This window comes from Artibeus jamaicensis, unplaced genomic scaffold (genome assembly GCF_021234435.1).
Source record: "Artibeus jamaicensis isolate MK-2021 breed Jamaican fruit bat unplaced genomic scaffold, CSHL_Jam_final contig_624, whole genome shotgun sequence".
Taxonomy (NCBI): domain Eukaryota; kingdom Metazoa; phylum Chordata; class Mammalia; order Chiroptera; family Phyllostomidae; genus Artibeus; species Artibeus jamaicensis.
This window is the reverse complement of record NW_026521909.1, coordinates 413211-437537: the sequence shown is the minus strand read 5'-3', so window position 1 is coordinate 437537 and position 24327 is coordinate 413211. Positions and strand designations below refer to the sequence as shown.

The 24327-nt window shown below is 40.3% G+C and overlaps 1 non-coding gene and 1 pseudogene across 1 annotated transcript; both read right to left on the bottom strand.

The window, feature by feature from the left end:
* Window positions 1-10722: 10722 nt before the first annotated feature.
* Window positions 10723-10828, bottom strand: LOC119048694 (U6 spliceosomal RNA). Its single transcript, XR_005082381.2, has one exon. It is a non-coding gene; the product is annotated as a U6 spliceosomal RNA (small nuclear RNA).
* Window positions 10829-15698: 4870 nt separating this feature from the next.
* Window positions 15699-23361, bottom strand: LOC119048693 (targeting protein for Xklp2-like; annotated as a pseudogene).
* Between the last annotated feature and the right edge of the window lie 966 nt (window positions 23362-24327).

Here is a 24327-nt window from a genome sequence, read left to right as displayed (position 1 = left end):
AGGGCAGAAATCAAAAGTAAAAATGGAACTTTTTAGCAAGAATGGGCTCTTTAAAGAACAAGAGCAATGTTCTATGGTAATTTAGCAGTTTTTTAAAGCTGCTAAATATTTCCTAACAAGGAATCTTTAGACTTAGTTATTTAGGAAAAGTTAGGCAGAAATTGAGACAGCACCAGGTGGTGTGAGATAAAGGCTAGTGTCTCACTCCTTGAGAGGACTTAATTTGAAAATACTGGTTTGCTTATTTTCAAATAAGCGTGTCTCACTAGTAATAAAATACTGAATAAATAAAATACTGAATTTTATTTTTGTTTCTGTTTTAAAAAGAACATCTCAGTCTCAAAATGTTTTAGTAAATAGAATAAAATCTCTAATGTTGACTTCCGCCAAGATGGAGGCATAGGTAGAAGCACTGTGCCTTCTCACACAACCAAGTCTAAAAACAACAAAGTTTTAGCAACAAAAATGCAGCCAAACCACAGAAAATTGAACTATATGGAAGTCTGACAACAATGAACCCTTCAGCCAAACCTGTAAAAGGGGCAGAGCCAGCAGCAGAGCAGGGTCAGGAAGAAAAGATCCACCAGACCAACCCAGGTGTGCGACCCAGGCAGCCAGAAGCCTTGCGAGGATCCCAGGTGTGGAGTAGCATAGGGCATATCCACTGAGGGCACAAGGCAATGGAGCTACTGAGGGCTGATGGAGGTCACACATTAGCACGTAGATAAACCGGTGAAGGAGCGAGCAGTGAGATGGACCGCACAGGCCACAGCATCAGGAAGTGGCAGAGGGGACCGCCATTGTCCCTTTCTGACCCTGCTCCCAAATATGGCGTCACAAACCAGCAACCTGGGTGGCCCCTCTCTGACCACACCCCCGCATACAGCATCACAAACCAGTGACCAAGATGGCCCTGCCCTGGTGAACAACTAAGGCTCCTCTCCTCATACGTAACAGGTGTGAACAGATCAAAACACGGCTCAAGAACAACTCAGAGCCCCAGAGCCAATAAATCTAAGCGATGAAGAAATAGCTAAACTTTCAGGTGCACAGTTCAAAACACTGGTGATCAGGATGCTCACAGAACTGGTTGATTTTAGTCACAAATTAGAGGAACATATGAAGGCAAAACTAATTGAAATGAATGGTAATGCACAGCAAACCAATAGTAATGGAAAGGAAACTGGGACTCACATCAAAGGAGTGGACCAGAAGGAGGGAAAAAATGACCAAACAGAAAAGAATGAAGAAACAAGAATTCAAAAAAATGAGGAGAGGCTTAGGAACCTCCAGGACATCTTTAACCTTCCAACATCAGAATTTTAGGGGTACCAGAAGGGGAAGAGGAACAGCCACAAGTGGAAAACTTACTTGAACAAATAATAAAGGAGAACTTCCCCAATCTGGCAAAGGAAATAGACTTCCAGGAAATCCAGGAAGCTCAGAGAGTCCCAAAGAAGTTGGACCCAAGAAAGAACATACCAAGGCACATCATAATTACATTAGCCAAGATTAAAATGAATGAGAGAATTCTAGAAGCAGCAAGAGATAAGGGGACAGTCACCTACAAAGGAGTTCCCATCAAGACTGTCAGCTGATTTCTCAAAAGAGACCTTAAAGGCAAGAAGGGGCTGGAAAGAGGTATTCCAAGTCATGAAATCCAAAGACCTACAACCAAGATTGATCTATGCAGCAAAGTTTCATTTAGAATGGAAGGGCAGATAAAGTGCTTCTCAGATAAGATCAAATTCAAGGAGTTCACCATCACCAATCCCTTATTATATGAAATGTTAAAGGGACTTATCTAAGAAAAAGAAGATAAAAAAGATGAACAGTGAAAGGAAAGCAAACTCACAGTTATTAAGAACCACACCTAGCCCTGGCTGGCGTAGCTCAGTGGATTGAGTGTGGGCCTGAGAACCAGAGTATCGTGGTTCAATTCCCAGTCAGGGCACATCCCTGGGTTGCAGGCGAGTTCCCAGCAGGGGATGCATGAGAGGCAACCATACATTGATATTTCTCTCCCACTCTTTCTCCTTCCCTTCCCCTCTCTCGAAAAATAAATAAATATTTTTTTTTAAAAAGAACCACACCTAAAACAAAAGCAAACTAAGAGGACAGCTAAATCAGGAGCAGAACCATAGAAATGAAGATCACATGGAGGGTTAGCAACAGGGGAGAAGGAGAAGGGGGGAGAAGGCACAGAAAATAAGTAGCATAGATGGTAGGTAGAAAATAGATAGGGGGGAGGTCAAGAATAGTATGGGAAATATAGAATCTAAAGAACTTGAGACACCTGTTCATAAACTAAAAGGGGGAATCATGGGGTGGAGGTGTGCAGGGTGGAGGGGAATGAAGGGGGGAAATAGAACAACTGTCATGGCATAATAAAATATATTTTAAAAAATCTCTAATGTTGTTACATCATAAGAATTCTAATCAGAAAGAATTTAAATTGATTATTAAAAAAAAAAACAAAAAGATCTCACTTTCCTCAGACACTAAATAATGCAGGAAGCAAAACAATGAGAAAATGTATCTTTTAACCATTCTGAATCCTTTTTCTAAAGACCCAGGGACTGCTTCAGTCCTAAAAACAAGCTATGCTAAGCTTAGTATCCTCTCTCCCTCTTCTCCAACCTCTCTAAAGTTGTCACAGGCACTAAATAATGAGACATCTCACTTTTGAGCACATTGCAAGAATGCAGTAGTCACCAAAAAAAATTAAAGTAAACGTATTTGCCAGTAAAGAAAAAACTTTGCTTTTCTAAAAGTTATGAATGTATTCATAAATTTGTCAATCTAAAGCATGCTATAAGTGGGATAGGAGATGTGATGTGTTAAAGAAATATTAAGAATCCTCCTTGTTTATGCCAGAGCCATGACCTTTTACTGTAAAACTAAAATATAAGTGTACTATCTCCCAGGGGGAAATAGCCCTTCTCCATGGAAGACTAAGTATTATTTTTTTTAACTCAGTACTTGTAAACACTGATCATTTCCTTGGGGAAGAACTGGCTATTCTTCCAGGGGGAATGGTTAGTCAATTGAGTCATGAAAGGCCCTTGGTACATAACCACTTTTGTCTAAAACATATTTAAACAAAACCCCCCCATACTCCCCATTTCCCTTGCAAACTCTAAACCTAAAAACTACCAAGTCCTGAAAACAACAAGACAGTTAACTTGCTGCTCCAACTCATTGCAGCTTGCAAAAACAGCAGAGGGCCTGTCTTTCCAAGTAGAGGAAGAAAAAATGGCACTTTTAAAACTGAGGCTATTTTTCAGCCAACTGCCTGCTACCTGTTGCAAACTAGAAAGCCAAAAGTTAAGGGCTTAAAGGAGCCCTCCCAGGAGGGCAAAAATCAGATTCCCAAAGCTACACAAAAAAGCAATAGAAAAAGTTAAAAGACTGTTTCTTTATTATTCCCAAGCTAAGCAAATTATTAAAGAATGTCAAGCCCTTACTAAGGCATCTCCATTCACAGGAGTTAGTCCTCAAAGACTAAATTCTCAAATTATTTAGCAAACAGATGTCACTCATTACTCTTTCTTTGGAAAATTCAAATACATTTATATTTATATTGATACTTATTCTGGTGCCCTCCTTTAACAGGAGAATCTGCTAAAAATATAAAAGCCAATTGGTTTGAAACTTTTAGTCATTTAGGATGGCGTCAGTAAATTAAAACTGATAATGGCCCAAGACATCTTGCCCATTCTACTCAAGCTTTCCTTCAGTGTTGGAATATCCAACATAAAACAGGAATACCTTACAATCCAACTGGTCAGGCAATTGTAGAACATGCTCATCATACTTTTAGAAATCTTCTTAAGAAACAAAAAAAGGGGGAGTCAGGAGTCTGCCCCCCAAATCTGATTATGTTAGCTATGTTTACCTATAATTTTCTGAACTGTGATGAATCACTCTGTACTCTAATTGAGAAACATATTCAGAAGGAACAGCCAAAGTCATCTTATCCTCAGGTTTTATACAGAGATCTGCTGAGAGATGGCTCTTGACAAGCCCTTGTAGATCTCTTAACATGGGGAAGTGGGTATGCATGTGTTTCCATCTCTACAGGTCCTGTGTGGCTTCCAGGTAAAAGGATGAAGCCTGCCCTGGCTGGTGTAGCTCAGTGGATTGAACATGGGCCTATGAAGCAAAGGGTCGCTGGTTTGATTCCCAGTAGGGCACATGCCTGGATTGCAGGCCAGGTCCCTAGTAGGGGACACATGAGAGGCAACCACACATTGATGTTTCTCTCCCACTCTTTCTCCTTCCTTTCCCCTCTCTCTAAAAATAAATAAATAAAATATTTTTTAAAAAATAAAAATAAAAGGGTGAAGCCCTATCATGAACAAAACAGACATCAAGCTCTGCTACCTGGAAATGAAAACTGATCAGCTAACAGACCAGATAGCCCATTTGAAGAAAACAAGCACTGAACTCCAGTGCCAAAAAATACGGTTTATGTTGCTAAGTATTTACTAGTTTATTCTTCTGTTGTTATTGACACTTTGTGTGTTTTGTTTAAGGAGCAACTTTATGCTGCAAGCAAAGAGCAATACAGTAATTACTGTCAGCTTTCCACAGTAACTATAATTGGCCTGAGTACCCAGGATAGAATTTATCATGCTCTCAATCCTCCTCTAGTTCCTCCTTATACTGTACACAAAAGCCATGAAGACTCTCTAGATCTTTATAGAGAAGACTGAATACCACTATTGCTTTTCTCCCCAAAAGTCCTTCTGTAGTGGAGAACTGGGGAGCTAATTGCAAAGTATTGACTAAGCTTGGCGCAACAATAGTTTCAGTTCTGCCTCAAATCCCATATACTAACATGTGGTGGGAGGGGCCAATATCAGAGCACCTATTATAAGAATCGTTTCTCCCAACCACACTAGCCCTTGGCATTACAATTCTTGGAAAATGGGCTTGCCTATTATTGCTAGAAAATGCCTGTATAAAAAAATTTTTTAAATCCTCTACCAGGATGGCCCTCTAAAACAAGTTTGGGTCACAGTTTGTACTTCTCACCCTTACTTGTTTTTGGCAACTCCAGGGACAGTTCAAGTCTTTTACAATTAATCAATGAAAATTTATTCTTTGCCTGTCCCTGCAGGCTCCATATATGCCAGCTGTCTTACTTATCTCAATATTACTCAGTTAAGCCTCATTACCGTTTATATAGTTAGAAGACAAACTCAGATATGGGTGCCAGTTAATGTAATCAGAGAATGGGAAGATCTCAATGTCATTATAGCACTTAACCACACACTGGCCTCTTTAAGAGTCCAACAGTTTGTTGGCACTTTAATTGCATTTATTGTCTCTGCTATAGTCGTCGCAGCTACTGCTGCCACGGCAACCACTGCCTTCATTGGGTCAGTTCAAACTGCTCATACTGTTGATGTTCTCTTAACCAATTCCACTTTAGAAATGCTTCACCAGGCCAAAATTGATCAAGAAATCCTGACTCAGCTTTCTACAGTTGAATCAACCCTCAACTGGATTGGTGAACGCCAGGACGCAGTAGTAACCCATCAGCAGCTAACCTGTAATCCTGGTTTCTCCAAACTGTGTGTCATCCCACTACAATGGAACTCCAGCCAAGACTCCTGGAGTGATATTCAACATCACCTAAGAGGAGCTTTTTCTACTAATTTAAAGGGACAAATCAATAAATGCAACTGGAGTTACACCAACAGTTACAGGACATTCAACACTTAACTAAGCAGGAGATTCTTTAAACTGTTAATGATAATCTCAGTCGTTAAACCCAAACATTAGTTTGATGGACTCAACCTGAGATCATGGTTCGTTGGAGTCACTGGTTGTTCACTGATTTTAATAATGCTTTGTATGTTAGGATGCATTTGCAAATTATTTGCCCAGTGTTACAAAAGAGACCGGCAAGTAGCAAGTCTTGTGGGATGCATCACCACCACAGCCTTAACAAAAAAAATTTTTAAAGGGGGGAATTGTAGAGGCCTGGTTTGTTTTATTCTGGCAAATGTGACTCAGCTCTATATGGAAAACCTACAATAGTGAAGTGGTTGGCAGGAGCCAGACCTTCAAACTGAGTTTTTCTGTGGGAATCAGGCCTAGAAAATACATAAAGACTATTATGGTTTGCTCTTGCTAAAACTCCATCACCCTGGTCTAAAACAACAAATGTGTATTGTCTATCTTCAAGATAATTTCCAAAGCCTGTGTGAATTTTCCCAAGGACAGAGCTAATCAGCTCATTTCCATTGCCCTCTGCATATTATTTTCACTTCCTTGATTGTACCTAAAATGTAGACAATAACATTCTATGTAATAGATAATAAATCTTTCTCTGATATAAGACCTGAAGAAAACAATAAAAGGCTGTTTAGGCAAGGGTCGAGGCCCTCTCATCTTGAGAGAGTGGTCAAGGCATCCATAGGCACTCTCCCCTTGAGAGAGTAGCCACGCCATTCCCTTTTTCCACACAGGGTTGTTGTCACCTGTGCATTTTTTTCATCGTCAAACAGAACAAGCAGACTCTGCTGGCCAGAGTCTACCACAGTTGTGAGTTCATTTTCATTTGTTCCCAGAAACTTTTTGATTTCTTCCTTGATCTCATTCATGACCCATTTATTGTTTAATAGCATGCTATTCAATCTCCATGAGTTTGAGTCTTTGGTTTTTTTTTTCCTTGACGTTGGTTTCTAGTTTCAGTCCCTTGTGGTCAGAGAATATGTTTGATATGATTTCAATTTTCTTGAATTTGTTGAGGTTTATTTTGTGTCCTATATGTGGTCTATCTTTGAAAATGCTCCATGTGTATTTGAGAAGAATGTATATTTTCTTTTGGGGGATGAAGTGCTCTCTATGTGTACCAGTTAAGTCTATTTGTTCTGGGGCACTGTTTAATGTAACAATACCATTGTTGATATTTTGTTTGGAAGATTGATCCATTTTTGACAGAGGGGTGTTGAAATTTCTTAGTATAATTGTGCTGCTGTCAATATATTTCTTCAAGTCCTCCAAGATTTTCTTTATGTATTTGGGTTCTCCTGTGTTGGGTGCATATATATTTACAATATTTATGTCTCCTTGATACTCTTTGTATCAATATTCCTTGCCAATCTTATGTCTCCTTCATAATACTCTTTCTTTGAGTATTATAAAGTGACCTTCTGGGTCTCTTTTTATGGTTCTTTTTTTGAAATCCATTTTTTCTGATATGATTATTGCTACTCCCACATTTTTTCTTGTCCATTTGCTTGTAATGTTTGTTTACAACAAACAAACATTAAGCCCTTCACTTACACTCTGTGTAGGTGTTTTCTTCTGAGGTGAGTGTTTTGTAGACACCATATGTGTGGGTCATGATTTCTTATCCATAGGTGTTCTATGTCTTCTTTAATATATTTTATTGATTATGTCATTACAGTTGTCCCATTTCCCCTCCCTTCATTCCCCCCCACCCTGCACACCCCCTGCCACCCACCTTCCCCTGCTGTAGTTTATGTCATGTGTCATAAGTTCTTTAGCTTCTACATTTTCCACACTACTCTTGCCCTCTCCCTATTTCCCCCTCATCACCTATGCTACTTATTCTCAGTATAAAAGAATATTTCTGCCTCGTTCTCCTCCTCCCACTCCCCTGTTGCTAACCCTCCATGTGATCTCCATTTCTATGGTTCTGCTATTCATCTAGCTGTCTGCTTAGTTTGCTTTTGTTTTAGGTGTGGTTGTTAATAATTGTGAGTTTTCTGTCCTTTCACTGTTCATATTATTTATCTCCTTTTTCTTAGATAAGTCCCTTTAACATTTTGTATAATAAGGTCTTAGTGATGATGAACTCCTTGAACCTGACCTTATCTGAGAAGCATTTTATCTGCTCTTCCATTCTAAATGAAAGCTTTGCTGGATAGAGCAATCTTGGATGTAGCTCTTTGGATTTCATGATTTGGAACACTTCTTCCCAGCCCCTTCTTGCCTGTAAGGTGTCTTTTGAGAAATCAGCTGACAGTCTGATGTGAACCTGTTTGTAGGTACCTGTCTCCTTATCTCTTGCTGATTCTAGGATTCTCTCTCTCTCTCATTTTAATCTTGGGTAATGTAATTATGATGTGCCTTGGTTTGTTCCTCCTTGGGTCCAAATTCTTTGAGATTCTTTGAGCTTCCTGAACTTCCTGGAAGTCTATTTTTTGCCAGATTGGAGAAGTTCTCCTTTATTATTTGTTCAAATAAGTTTTCCACTTGTCGCTCTTCCTCTTCTCTTTCTGGCACCCCTATAATTCGCATGTTGTAATGTTTAAAGATGTCCTGGAGGTTCCTAAGCCTCTCCTCATTTTTTTCAATTCTCGTTTCATTATTCTTTTCTGTTTGGTTGTTTCTTTCTTACTTCTGGTCCACTCCATTGATTTGAGTCCCAGTTTTGTGGTGTTTTTTTTTTCCCATTGCTATTGGTTCCCTGTGCATTTTGCTTCATTTCACTTAGTGTAGCCTTCATTTTTTCATCTAATTTGTGACCAGAATCAACCAGTTCTGTGGGCATCCTGATCACCAGTGTTTTGAACTGTGCATCTAATCGGTTGGCTATCTCTTTGTCACTTAGAAAAAAGCGGGCTTTGATCTGTTCTTCCATTTGAGCCATAATGCTTTGGTCTGTTTGTGCCTGTTATGTTTGAGTGGCGAAGCCTTAGGTGTTCATCAGGGTAGGGCAACCCATGTTGCTGGATTGTGATGCTGTATGTGGGGGCGGGGTCAGAGAGCAAGCAATCGCACTTGTTCCACACTCTCTCAGATTTTGGTCTCCTTTGTCACTTCCCACAAGTAAATTGGGACCTTCTGGTGCTGGTTCCAAGCTGGGTGGGCTTGTATATGTTCTAGGACCCTGTGGGTCTCTCCAACAAACTCTCCTATGAGTCTGGGAGCCTATCCTGGCACCTTGACTCCTGAAAGTTTTTTCAATCAGTGCTTTTAGGCTTTATTTCCCATCACTAGGGCCCTGGGTTTCATGGCCTGCCTCACTGCTCATTTTTTGCCTGGTTTATCTGCATGTGAATGTGTGTCTGCAGTCAGCCACTACCTTGTGCACCTCACTGGGTTTGCTTGATTCATCCCCGCACCCAGGTCTGCTAATCACCGCCCCTTCCTGCTGGGACCTCTCTCTGCTTGCTGCCAACTCCACCTCTCTCACCAGTCTGGATGAATGGTTCCTTTTTGTCAGACTTGGGTACAGTTCAATTTTCTGTCTGTTCTAGTTGTGTTTTTGTTTCTAAATCTTTGTTGTCCTTAAATTTAGTTGTGCAAGGAGGCACAGTTTCTCCACCTACACCTCCATCCTGGCCAGAAGTCTCTTCTATGTCTTTTGTTTGGAATGTTTAATCTATTTGCATTAAAGGTTAGTTTTGATAGGTACTTAGTCATTGCTATTTTTATACCTCTATTCCTCTCTCTCTCTTTTTTTTCCTTTTCTTAAAGCAGACCCTTCAGCATCTCTTGCAGAGATAGTTTAGAGGAGGTGTATTCTTTGAGTTTTTTTTTTAATCTAAGATACTTCTTATTTGGCCTTCCATTTTAATTCAGAGCCTTTCTGGTTAGAAGCATCTTGGTTGCAGGTCTTCGTTTTTCATTACCTGGAATATTCCTTGCCAATCTTTTCTGGCTTGGAGCAATTCCATTTAGAATTTTTATCAGGGTTCCCTTGTATGTTACTTTCTGTTTCTCCTTTGCTGCCTGTTAGCTTCTCTCTTTGTCTTGGAATTATGCCATTTTGATGATGATGTGTCTTGAAGTGGGCTTCTTTGGATTCCAATTTATTAGGACCCTCTCTGCTTCCTGGATTTGTGTGACTTTTTCTCTCATGAAATTAGGGAAGTTTTTCATCATTACTTTTTCAGATAGGTTTTCTATCCCTTGCTCTTTTTCTCCTTCTTGTTTCCCTATTATATAGAAATTATTACTCTTCATGTTGTCCTGCAGTTCCCTTAACACCTGTTTGTTCTTTCTGAGTCTCTTCCTTTTCTTGCTCTTTCTGGGTTTTTTTCCTACCTTGTCCTCCAGCTCGCTGATTCAGTCCTCAACTGCATCTAGCCTGCTTTTGATCCCTTCTACTGTGTTGTTTAATTCAGAGATTGTATTCTTCATTTCCTCTTGGCCTTGTTGATAGTTTCTATTTCCTTTTTCCGGTAATATTTCCAGTGAGTTCCTTATAGTTTCCCTGTAGTTTCTGGTGGTTCTCAGTGAGCTAATTTAAATTCCTTATAACCACTGCTTTGAACTCAATATCTGATAGTTGAACTTCCTCTCTTTCATTTAGCATTCTTTCTGAGGCTTCCTCCTTTCCTTTCTTTTTTTTTTTTTTTGGTCTTCCCATTGTTTGTGAAACTCTTCTTGTTGGCTGTTGTTTTGACTCTCTCAATTTATGGTATTAACTTCTATTGTAGGAGATCTGCGAGATTCAGTAGTGCAGTCTTCTTGATCTCCTGAGCTTGCTGGTCTTGGACTGTCATTTATGTTGTCTCTCTGGATGTATTTGCTTTTTTATTGTTGTGGCGTCTTTCTTTGGTGGATCCTTCCCTCCAGCCGGTTAGCTGATGGTCACTCAACCCATCACATCTTGTATTCTGTTGTGCAGGTGTGGGCAGGTTTGTTCAAGATAGTTCCTCTGTGAGCCCTAGTTTTTGAGTCTTCTCTCTCACTATTGTTCAGTTGTTTGTTCTGGGTAATTTCTCCACCAAAAGTATGAAACCCTTCATACATTTGCTGTCATCCTTGCCCAGGGTCCATGCTGATCTTCTCCATTGCATTCTAATTTTAGTATATGTGCTGCTGAAGTAAGCACAAATTTTGCAAAATTTTGTCAAATATTACAGTCTGGTCTGACTTGCACAGTAGGAAATAAAGAGTAGGAGAGAGAGAGAGTGTGTGTGTGTATGTGTGTATGTGTGTGTGTGTGTGTGTCCTGAAAAGGTAAAGAAGACTTTATGTTATCAACCTCCTGGAAGGAAAGTGGAAAGGATTGTAATTATGATTTTTAGACTACAAGTTTTCAACATTTATTTGTTGAAAATGTCTCATAATCAAGTTATTTGTACTGTTAAAATATGTTCACATAAATATGCATTCTTCTAAATAAGCTATATTAGTGAGATAAATAACAAAACATGTCCTTAAACATTAAAATAATAGGAAATATTTATTAATAATCTTGGTGAACACCCAAGATTGCTTCTCCATAATCTTCAGTTTAACCCATCTTTCTAAGAGAGATTGTGTGAAGTCTGTCTGACTAGCCAGAGAGAAGACGCCAAGGAGGTTCCTGAGAACTTCTCCACTTCTCATTCAGAGGAGAGATCCAGGTTGGATCTTCTTACTGAGTTTCCTCTATGGGGTGAGCTCACCCAGGGACAAACTATCCAAGCAAATCAAAATGAGGAAAGTCAATACATAAATTTGGTTATATTTGAGATCTCTGTCAGGAGAGAGTCCATGTCTAGATCCAAGACGTATTCATGACATAGTACATTGCTGCTGCTCAGAAGTTTTTACAAGTGCTTTTAAATTATCCTCATCTTACTTACAGAGGAAGATAGCACATCTCTGTAATAAGCAGGTCACTTAGCAAAACCACATGGGACAGAAAGTGAGAAGAACATCCTGTTCGAACAAAATTACAGAAGTAACTCTAGAAGTCAGAAAGTCATTACCTTACTTGGGATCTTACCAAGAAACCAAGATTAACACCCCCAAACCTTTAGGTAAAGTGCCAAGAACTCTCTAATTTCCTAACTATTTAGTAACCAAGGAGCTGGTTACTAGAGGAAGCTGAGCAACATGAGACAGCCTTTGTGGAGAAGCTCCCTGTAAATTACTGTCACTTGTATACATTGTTGATACTTGACTCCTAAACAGTTTGTATAGGGTGCACTTTGACAGCATATGAACATTTTATGGTCACATACTTAATAATGAAGTAAAATTTAACATCAAGAGTAAAATACCTAAATATAGGAAAAATCATTTATTTCCTTTAGTCCAGCTTAGCCCTTAGTTAAACTCTAACTCATAGTTAAAATATAAAAGTACTAATGATGAATGACACAGTGGAAAATATTGATTAGTACTCAGTGTGCAGACTAGAAATAATTATGAATACACATCTAAGAACTTTAACAAGCTGTTTGGGTCTGTTAGCACTTGTATCTAAAGCTGAATTTACTGGGGGTTTTACAAAATTAAGACACCACCCAAGAACTGACATGCTGTGACAAATCATATTACTGTCCCCAATTATTTATCTTTTTCCCTATAAGATGGCACACCTCCTGTCTGTTCTTCTGTGCCCTCCCTGTAGGCAGAATTTCTCTCCCCAAGCCATGTACCTTGGCTATGTGGCTTTATTAGACTAATAAAGTGTAAATGAATGAGATTGTATGCAAAAATAGTACAGGTTCCTTCAGTTTTCTTGCATTTTCTTTTTCTAGAAGGATGGCTTATTTCAAATGGATATTGTTCCTTTACCGAAGACCAAGAATGAGATTTTTTGTGCATACCCAAGTAGAGCTGTGGCAGACACTTCCAATTATAGTCAGCAACATGAAATATCAAGAAGAAACACTGTTGGAGACGATGAGGACTTGGGAACCTTTTGTTACCATGAGAAAGATGGCTAATACATATTCATTCTTGATTTAGGATCAATGAAAATATTTCACATAAAATCATTGTACAAGGAAAAATTGACCTTAAGGAGGTGGTCTGTTCAGGTTTTCTGCTTCTTCATTGAGTTTTGGAACATTATATTTTTCTAGAAATGTGTCCATTTCCCCTGGGTTTTCAAATTTCTTGGCGTACAGTTCTTCATAGTAATTTCTTACAATCCCTTCTATTTCTGTTGTATCAGTTGTAATCTCTCCTCTTTTGTTTCTGATTGTGTTTATTTGTGTCTTCTCTCTTCTTTTCTTGGTGAGCCTACTTAAAGGCTTGTCTATTTTGTTTATCTTCTCAAAGAACTAACTCCTGGATTCATTGATTCTTAGAATTGTGCTTTTAGTTTCTACGTCATTTAATTCTGCTCTAATCTTGGTTATTTCCTTCCTTCTGCTTGCTCTGGGCTGTCTTTGTTGTTGTTCCTTGAGTTCTTGCAGGCGTAGAGTTAGGTTGTTTGTTTGAAATGTTTCTATCTTCTTTAGGTAGGCCTGTATTGCTATAAACTTCCCTCTCAGGACTGCCTTCGCTGTGTCCCACAAGTTTTGGGTTGTTGTGAGATCATTTTCATTTGTTTCCAGAAACATTTTGATTTCTTCCCTAATTTCATTCTTGACCCATTCGTTGTTTAATAGCATACAATTCAGTCTCCATGATTTGGGGTGTTTTGGGTTTTTTCCTTTGGGGTTGGTTTCCAATTTCAGTCCCTTGTGGTCCTAAAAGATGCTTGGTATAATTTCAATTTTCTTGAATTTGTTGAGGCTCGGTTTGTGTCCTATCATGTGGTCTATCTTGGAGAATGTTCCATGTGCATTTGAAAAGAATGTGTATTTAGCTTCTTTGGGATGAAGGGCTCTATATATATCAGTTAAGTCCATTTCATCTAGGGTGTTGTTTAATGCCACAGTATCTTTGTTGATAATTTGTTTGGAAGATCTGTCAATTTTTGATAGTGGGGTGTTAAAATCCCCTACTATAATTGTGTTGCTGTCAATATCTTTCTTGGAGTCCTCTAAGATTTTCTTGATATATTTGGGTGCCCCTATGTTTGGTGCATATATGTTTACAATGTTAATGTCTTCTTGGTGGATTCTTCCCTTGAGCATAATGAAGTGACCTCCTGGGCCTCTCTTTATGGCCCTCTTTTTGAAGTCTATTTTGTCCAATATGAGAATTGCTACCCCAGCTTTTTTTTCTTGTTCGTTTGCTTGGAAGACTTGTTTCCAGCCTTTCACTTTTAGTCTGTGATGGTCTTTTGTCCTGAGGTGGGTCTCTTGTAGGCAGCATATGTGTGGGTCATGCTTTCTTATCCATTCAGCTATTCTGTGTCTTTTGATTGGAGCATTTAATTCATTTACATTTAAGGTTATTATTGATAGGTACTTATTCATTGCCATTTTTGTACCTGTGTTCCTCTCTGTCTCCCTCTTATCCTTCCTTTCCTTAAAGCAGTCCTTTTAGTATTTCTTGTAGAGCTGGTTTGGTGGCAGCAAATTCTTTTAGACTTCTTTTGTCTTGGAAGCTCTTTATTCGGACTTCTATCTTGATTGAGACCCTTGTTGGGTAAAGTAGCTTTGGTTGTAGGCCTCTGGTTCTCATTACTTGGAATATTTCTTGCCATTCTCTTCTTGCTTGGAGTGTTTCCATTGAGAAGTCAGTAGCTAACCTTATTGGGGCTCCCTTGTATGTTACTTCTTTTTTCTCCCTTGCTGCCTTTAAGATTCTCTCTTTGTCTTGGAATTTTGCCATTTTGATGATGATGTGTCTTGAAGTGGACCTCCTTGGGTTCCTCTTGATTGGGACTCTCTGTGATTCCTGGATTTGTGTGACTTTTTCTCTCATCAAATTAGGGAAATTTTCTCTCATTACTCTTTCAAATAGGTTTTCTATCCCTTGTTCTTTTTCTTCTCCTTCTTGTATTCCTATTATTCAGATATTATTACGTTTCATATTGTCTTGTATTTCTCTTAATCCCTCTTCATTCTTTCTGAGCCTCTTTTCATTTTCTTGCTCTTTCTGTGAGATGCTTTCTACTTTGTCCTCCAACTTGCTAATCCGATCTCCCACCTTATCTATCCTACTTTTGAAACTATCTACTGTGTTCTTCAATTTGGAAATTGCATTCTTTATTTCCTCTTGTCCCTTGCTGATAGTTTCTATTTCCTTTTTCATGTTGATGTAGTTTTCAGAGAGATCATTGTAGTTCCCCTGGAGCTTCTGATAGCTAGTTTTGAGCTCTTTGAACTTCATAATAACCGGTGCTTTGAATTAACTATCTGATAGTTGATTAGCTTCTATTTCATCTAACATTCTTTCTGAAGTTTCTGCTTTTTCTTTCATTAGGGGATTGTTTCTTTGTCTTCCCATTGTTTGAGACTCTTGTTGTTAGTCTCAGCTTCTAAAATTGATCTGTTCTGACACCCTGGGTTTATGGTGTGAGCTTCTGTGTTATGATACCTGTGAAGTTCAGTGGTGCAGACTCCTTCAGGTATCTTGATGTTCTCCATCTCCACCTACTCTCACACTGGTCCTCATGCTGGTCCCCATGCTGTTTGCCTACCACTGCTGAGTGTTCCCGCTCTAGTAGCTGACTCCTCCAGGGCCCAGGCCATTGCTACAGCAGCGGTACAGGGGCCGAGAGTGTCCCGGCTTCCGTACCAGATTCCCCGGTGTCCAGTCCCATCTCTATGGCAGCGGCACAGGGGCCAAGAATGTCCCCGCTCCCATACCTGACTCCTCTGGTGCCCAGGACTGTCACAGGGGCTTGGAGTGTCTGGCTCCCATACCTGACTCTCCCAGGCCTGTTGCTATGGTGGCGGCACAGGGGCCGCGTGTGTCCCAGCTCCTGTAGCTGACTCTGCCACTGTCTGGTGTTTCAGCATCATTCACAATCTCTGGTCTTTTAACTTCATAAATGCTGGGTAACCAATGGTTTGTTGTGCTGTTTCTCTATAGATCTGCCAGGATTTTCACCCACGAGTATGGGAGCTAGAATCTGCTCCATCCTACTCCTTCGCCATCTTCCCCAAATTCTGATACTTGTGTATTGAGTTTGCTTTGTGCACCAGTTCTTTCTGGTGCCTGGTTAGCTCCTTCCTCTTGCTGCCTGACCTCCTCAAGCTGCTGCGTCCTCTGGGCTTTTGCCTCAGCCATTTTTTTCTCCAGCTCTTGCCACTCCTTGGCTTTCATCTCAGTGGACTGCTGAAAAGGTTCCTGAACTAGAGAGCCAGAAAGGCCCTCAGCTACAGATTTTTTATCTTTCTTGGGAATAAAGGACTTCTGGGAGATGATGGTATTTGGATAAGCCTTGAAGCAAGTTGCTTCTTTCTGTTGTCTCAGTTTTTCCTCCAGGTGATGCTTCCAAGTCTGTGCCTTTATAGCACCTCTTTTAACAGTATCCAAACAGAAAGGCTCAGTCACAGTTGCCTTCTTCACCTTCTTCTCTGGCAGATTAACAGTGTAAAAATGAGGCAAAGGAAGTGTCTTGAATTTTGGCACCTCTTCTTTCTGCAGTTCTCTCATTTTATTCTCCTTCTGTAACCGATGTTCTCTGTCTCAAGAATCAAAAGAGAAAGGGTGTATTTACAGAGTTGTTGCCTCTGGAATATGGAGCTTAAAAGGCACCCCAAAATGTGACATGGGTTGAGCTCTTATCATTACAGGCTCCTCTTCCTCATCATTGGTGGGCATTCAGATTCTGTTCTTGAAAGCAAAGGCCAGTGACTTGGGGACATTGGTTGGAAGTACTTTCTTTTCAGAAACATCCGCAATATCTTCCAAGATCTTAGGCAAGGTCTTGAATGAAATTCAAAGTATTCATCCTCTGATTTCTTCTTTGGTTCAAGGGGGAAAAAAAGATTCCAGGAAAATTTTTTTCTCAATCTCCAAATTGAAGCCAATAAGCTGAGTGGGCAGCTTCACAGGTGGCTTCTTGGGCAAGAGGGGCCCACCTTCAAGAATTCTGGGATCAAGTTTCCATGCTTAGAATTTATATTGCTGCAGTTTCTTGAAATCCTCAGCCTCCTGATCTGCTAAACTTTTGCAGATCACAGGCCATGTGCACTGTTTTGTTAGCAACAGCAGAGTCTGTGGGTCTTTGCAAATCTTGGCCACAGCATATTTGGAGGGTAACAGAGTAATATCATCATGTTTGTTCCTTAAGTGATACATTTTAGGGGTTCATTTATATAAGGCTTCAACTTCCTGTGCAAGAGGCACATATGAAGAAGTTGTTTCATCAAATGTTCTCTTCTTTCCTTGGGACAGGGTGAAAGGCTCTATAAGGATGCATCCCTTAGTCACTTGGGAGATGGAAGATGCTTTTGCAGTTCAAATATAAAGTTCACTTCCTTATACTCTTCCTGTTTCTGAGGATGTTGTTTGATTCACTCATCTGTGTAAAAGTAGAAGTAAACTGATTTGGGTGCCTGGCTCACTGATTTCTTCACAGGTTGCTCTGCTCCTACAAGAGCAAGTTTCTTTAATTCTTCATTCTTTTTCCACATTTCCATCACCTCCTGCTGCATCTTCATGCTCTTTTTCAACTCTTGCTTCTCAGTACTTTGTAGAATCTTCTGCCTTACAGGTGGTATGCAAGGCACAGTATGTCTTAAGTATATTTTATTGATTATGCTATTACAGTTTCAACAATTTCCCCCCTTTATCCTCCCTCCACCCTGCATCCCCCATCTTTCCAGCATTCCCCCTTCCTTAGTTCATGTCTATGAGTTGCACATATAAGTTCTTTGAGTTCTTTGTTTTCTATACCATTTTTTACCCCTCCCATTTATTTAATGCCTACCAATTATGCTTCTTTCCTGTGCCTTTCCCCCTACGTTCCTCTTTTCCCCATCCCCACTGAAAGCCCTCCATGTGATGTCCATTTCTATGATTCTGTTCCTGTTGTAGTTATTTGCTTAGTTTTTGTTTTCATTGCTCTTCTTTCTTTTTTTTTTTAGTTTCATTTGCTGATAGTTGTGAGTTTGTTGTCATTTTATTGTTCATATTTTTATCATCATTTTTCTTAGATAAGTCCCCTTACCATTTCATATAATGAGCTTAGTGATAATGAACTCCTTTAACTTTACCTTGTCTGGGAAGCACTCTATCTGCCCTCCCATTCTACATATAGCTTTGTCAGATAGAGTAAACTGGATGTAGGTCCTTGCCTTTTATGATTTTTTTTGAAATCTTTTTTTTAAATTTTTTTATTGATTATGCTGTTACAGTTGTTCTATTCCCCCTTTCATTCCCCTCCACCCTACCCCCCATCCCCACCATTACCCCCCCTTTAGTTTATGACCATGTGCCTCAAGTCCTTTAGATTCTATATTTCCCATGCTATTCTTGCCCCCCATCTATTTACTATCTACTGTCTATGTTACTTATTTTCTGTCTTCCCCCCCTCTTCTCCTCCTCCCACTCCCCTGTTGCTAACCCTCCTTGAGATCTTCATTTCTATGTTTCCACTCCTGATCTAGTTGTCCTTTTAGTTTGCTTTTGTTTTAGGTGTGGTTGTTAATAACTGTGAGTTTGCTGTCCTTTCACTGTTCATGTTTCTTTAACTTCTTTTTCTTAAGTAAGTCCCTTTAACATTTCATATAATAAGGGCTTGGTGATGATGAACTCCTTGAATTTAACCTTATCTGAGAAGCACTTTATCTGTCCTTCCATTCTAAATGAAAGTTTTGCTGGATAGAGCAATCTTGGTTGTAGGTCTTTGGATTTCATGACTTGGAATACCTCTTTCCAGCCCCTTCTTGCCTGTAAGGTCTCTTTTGAGAAATCCACTGACAGTCTGATGGGGACTCCTTTGTAGGTGACTGTCCCCTTAGCTCTTGCTGCTTCTAGGATTCTCTCCTTCATTTTAGTTTTGGCTAATGTAATGATGATGTGCCTTGGTGTGTTCCTTCTTGGGTCCAACTTCTTTGGTACTCTCTGAGCTTCCTGGATTTCCTGGAAGTCTATTTCCTTTGCCAGATTGGGGAAGTGGTCCTTCATTATTTGTTCAAATAATTTTTCCACTGGTGGCTGTGCCTTTCCCCCTTCTGGTACCCCTATAATTCGGATGTTGGAGTGTTTAAAGATGTTCTGGAGGTTCCTAAGACTCTCCTCATTTCTTTGAATTCTTGCTTCTTGACTTTTTTCTGTTTGGCCATTATTTGCTTTCTTCTGGTCCACTCCATTGATTTGAGTCCCAGTTTCCTTTTCATTGCTATTGGTGCCCTGTGCAATTCCATTCATTTCAATTAGTTTTGCCTTCATATATTTGTCTAATTTGTGGGTATAATCAACCAGTTCTGTGAGGATCCTGATCACCAGTGTTTTAAACTGTGCGTCTGAGAGTTTTGCTATTTCTTCATCGCTTAAATCTATAGGCTCTGGGGCTTTGAGATCTTCCTGCACCATTTTTGGTCTGTTCGTGCCCTTTAAGTGTGAGAAGCGGCACCTTGGACTCCCAGGTCGCTGGGTTGTGACGCTATATGTGGGGGCGTGGTCAGAGCGGGGAAATGGCGACCCCCTCTCCTGTTTCTCACAGCTGGGTGAGAAGCAGTGCCTTAGGTGGTTCCCCTGGGCCGGGCCACTCAGAGTCGCTGGGTTATGACGCTGTATGTGGAGGTGGGATCAGAGCAGGGAAATGGCGGCGCCCTCCCCTGCCACTTGGCGCGGGACCCGCCGGGCCCCGGTCCAACCGCCCACTCCCTCGCCTGTCCACCCGCTGCTCAAATGCACGACCACAGTCAACATGCAGCACCGCTCCCCCGCTGTCTCCCCCGTGGTCGCTCGCCTGGTCGCTCGCTCGATCGCTCACTAGGTCCAACCCTGCGCCTGGATTCCGTGCGTCTGGATTCTGCGCCTGGATTCCGCGTGACCAAGTCCTCCTGTGCAACTGGGCTTCACCAACCGCTGATTTTGCCCCTTACCGGTCAGGCTGAAGAATTTGTTGTTAACGGACTTCCGAAAAGTTAATTTTCCATGTTCTGGCTATGTTTTCTGTTGCTAATATTTAGTTGTCTCTAAACTTGGTTGTGTGAGAAGGCACAGCACATCCACCTATGCCTCCATCTTGGCGGAAGTCCTCGCCTTTTATGATTTTGAATAGTTCTTTCAAACCCCTCCTTGGCTGTAAGATTTCATTCAACAAATCAACTGATAGTCTTATGATAGGAACTCCTTTGTAAGTTTCCTTTTCTCTTGATGCTTTTAAGATTCTCTCCTTATCTTTAATTTTGGGTAATGTAATCATAATATGTCTTGGTGTGTTCTTCCTTGGGTCCAACTTCCTGGAACTGTCTGAATTTCCTGGACTTCCTGGAAGTCTATTTCCTTTGCCAGATTGGGGAAGCTTTCCTTCATTATTTTTTCAAATAAGTTTTCAATTTCTTGTTCTTCCTCTTCTCCCTCTGGAACCCTTATGATTTGGATCCTGGGATGTTTAAAGTTGTCCCTGAGGTTTCTAAGAATCTCCATATTTTTTTGAATTTTTATTTCTTCATTGTGTTCTGATTGAGTGTTTATTACTTCCTTCTGGTCCAAACCATTGATTTGAGTCCCAGTTTCCTTCCCTTCACTGTTGGTTTCCTGTATATTTTCTTTATTATTTAACTTTACATAGCTTCTTTTTTCCTCTAATTTGCAACCACATTCAGTCATTTCTGTGAGTATCCTGATTACCAATGTTTTGAATTCTGCATTGGATAGGTTGGCTATCTCCTCATTACTTAGTTCTATTTTTGGAGCTTTGATCTATTCTTTATTTGGGCCATATTTTTTTTGTCTTGGCACACCTGTTACATTGTAAGGGGCAGAGCCTTAGGTATTTGCCAGAGTATGGAAACTAACCTCAGGCTGTGTTGTGGGGCCATATGTGAGGGAGTTGTCTAAGATGGAACAGTGCTGTTTGCTCAGCTCTCAGCCAACTTTCAGTCACTCCTCACTACCCATAAGCAAACTTGGCCCTTATGGTGCTGATTCCCAGGTGAGCAGTCATGTGTACATTCTAGAATCCTATAGATCTCTCCAATTAACTCTCCTGTGAGGCTAAGAGTTTCTCCCACTGCCATAACCCCCATAGGTTTTCACAGCCAGAGGTTTTGAGGCTTTATTTCCCTGCACTGGAACCCTGGGTTGTGGAGTCTATCTTGCTCCCTAGTTGTTCCTCCAAGTTTATCCATACTCAAAGGTGGGATGGCCTGGTACTCCAGCCACCTCCTTGCCACAAGTCCTCCCACCCCAGCTGCCTATCTCTGCCCTTCCTACCAGTCAAGATGAATGTTTCTTCTTTAATTCCTTGGTTATCAGACATGCATGCAGTTCAATATTCTGGCAGTTCTGATTATTTTCTGCCTTTTAAATTTGTTGGTTTTTCTTCTTTTGGTTGTGTGGGGAGGCAAAGCATATCTACCTACACCTCCATCTCATACAGAAGTCTCTTATTTTTCAAATAGAGTTGATAGATATACTGGGATATATTATACTCTCTTTATGACATTCATTACACTAATGTTTACCTGAGGGATTTCTATCTCTACCTTTAGTCTCTAAGCCAAAGGAAGAAAATGACCTAACAGAGTATAGGGCCCATACTGTGCTCAATGCTTAACTGCTGAAGGCATGACTCAACCCATATGTTCCTCTTCTTCATGAGCTGAACTTTGCAGGGGTATTCACCTATAGAAAGACAGTTACTTGGTGTGTGTTTTGGGTATAGAAAATTAACAATTATTTTAAAAACTGAAGCTATCATTTTGATCTTATTGAGATGTCTGTCCTGATGCATAAGCACCCACAAAGTGATAGTGACAACCAGATATGTCAGCAGATGAAAGGTTATCTTTTGAGTATTTTGAGGGAAAGAGGAAAATATGATGTGCCAAAGTGTTTTCTAATTACATAGCCACTTTGAATTTCTTTAAGTATTAGGAACATTTACAAAATTGGTCCTTTTAAAGTTCATGGGTATTCAAATTATAGACTTTTATTGACATAGGTCCAGGCTTGATTTCACAACCAAGTAGATGGACAGCTAGGTAGCATGTCAATCACATATTTTGATCAGTCCTAGGAAAATTAAAACTATTTCTTTATTCCCTCCCTAGAAAGAAACAAGTTGTTTTACCTGTTTAAAACTCAAAGCTCTCAAAATATCTCTATAGTCATTACCTCATTGGATCCTGTAGCATTACTAATATGCAAGTTTGGGTTCTGAGTCACATCATATAGACTAGAAGACAGTTTCAACCTGGTATAAGCAGTTGAATTGGACTCTTTGTCCTGTGTTGTTTTCTCCACAAAAAGCTGCCTCTCATGAATGTTCAGACTCACTCAGTTTGCTGTGTAGTCATATTTAATCAGGGTGCATACCTTTAAAAGTGAAATGATTTGACATGCTGTATCTCCACACCTTACCTTTCTCATTTGCCTCACAATACTATATGTTAGATGCTTCTATCCTCTGAAACATGTGAACTCAAAGTTAATTTTTTTAATAAGCTCCACATTTTGAAGATCAAAGTTGACATCTCACTCACTCTGCTTATGGCCAGTGGCAAACAGAAAAAATTTCAAGGTTTTCCCTGTAAACAGAGTGTACTGGCACACAGGAGCCTCCTCATGACAGGTTCAAACAGACTGTCCAACCATCAGACTGCTAATAAAACCTCCTTGGGTGAGCTTTTTCTTATAGTGCTGGTGAAGGTCACAAAATATCTCAAAGCATTTTTTTAAATCAAGAAAGTGTAGTTCCTGTTATGTTCTAAACCACACCCTATTGCTTAAGAAATCCAACTCTCAGAAAATTTTCAACAACTCTTGAAAAAATAATTCAGGGTCATTTTACACATGTTTATTTGGTTCTTTCTTTGTAATTTCCCCAGAGTAATAAAAATTATAAAAGTCACGGGCAATCCTTATTTATTCATTCACCAGTCAAATATTAAAGTTCACATAATAACTATAGAAAGTTAGAAGAGAGAGGATGGTGGCAAGGTAGGTGGGGGAGGAGCCCACTTTCCCCTGTGCCAAGCTGGAATACCCAGTCGATCTTCTGAGGAACAGAGTGAATAGCCAATGGAATCCCAGCTTATATGAAGTTTGGAGGCCAAGAATTGTAGAGGACACTGAAAAACAGATGGGGGGGGGGAATTGTGTTGGGATGGTAAGGTTCCTGGGATCTGTGCAGGGACCAAGACTGCTGTGTGCCCCCACCAGCACCTGATGCAAGATATGTGGAGGAGAGTTACATCACCAGCTCCCTCTGCAACCAGAGCAGGTAGGTCATCCTGGCACCTGGAGGGACCTGGATGCTGGAAGTCACTGGGGGGCCTAGAGATAAAGTGGGAGGCACACAGGTGTGGTTTACAACTTCTGTGACAGTGGACACTGTCTAGATCATTACCAAAGGAATTAGGGAGCTGGGCAACACCTGTAGAATGGAGAAGAGTTGGACTATGTTGGACCCCAACCCAGATAGTTTCTAGTCTGGTTAGACAGTTGGGCTGTGTGAAAAGCAGGGTGCTTTTTAAGAATAGTGGGCTTAAATAAGAGGCTTTTACTCAAAATAAAAAAATGAACAAACAAACAAATAAATAAAAGGCTCACAGCTGCTTTGTAAGGAACTCTTGCATGGCAGCTGGCTTACCCTGAGGGTGATTTAACCTTCATGTCCATGCTTGGCTCAGGCTTCTCAGCAGACAGTGGGCTGACAGTGGATTAGATCTATGTACTTGTACTTCACTCAGCCACTAACTCAGCAACTGAGTTGCACCACTAGCTTGGAGTCTGATTTGAGTCATGTGCCCAAGCTTGACTCTCCCCACTCCCCAGACGCTGAGTGTTGCCCTGTGCCTGGCAGCTTACTGGTACTGCTTGCCCAACAGGGAGCTCTGACCATGGTGGGCTCAAGAAGAACAAGCAGGAAGCATAACACATGGACCTCAGAGCAACTTGTGGATTAAAGGCACAAACCTGGTGCAGATGGAAAGCAGAGGCTGGCAGCTCACAGAGCACCTTGACTAGAGGCTGGACAACAGCGAAAATTGTGGCCCAAATCTGGCCCATATCCTTGCAAAACCATAGGGAGGGAGAAAAGCAAAGCTCAGCCCCCCTCTTCTTGTGGCATCAAGGAAGACCAGCAGAAATTGCTCAGTGGGTTTAAAATCAGCAGGAGGCTTATGTTTTTCTTTCCTCTCTCATTTCTTTTTTCTTCCCCCAAGCAAGACAATAAGACCTGCAGTTGTGAAAAGCCGAGAGACAGATGCAAAGAAGGACCACAAGGCTAACCACAAAAACTGAGAAACTGAGACAAATGTCACTTTTCTATCCCACAGAACTGGCATTTTATTGTTGATTTCTATTGTCCTTATTTTTCATTATTTGTAATTCTTTTATTTAATTAGTATTTTTATTTATATTTTTATGTTTAGTTTTCTTCATTGTTTTTCTGTGTCTAATTGCATTGTTTGACTGGTTTTCCTCATTCTCTCTTTCATGATGTATTTTAATTTCCCTTCTTTCATTTCACTTGTGTTCCAATAGCACACTATGCTTGACCATGTGCCTTATATTCTTATTATCCAAATCGTATATTTCTTGTCATATTATTGTTGTTCCAATACTATTGTAAATAATTGTTGT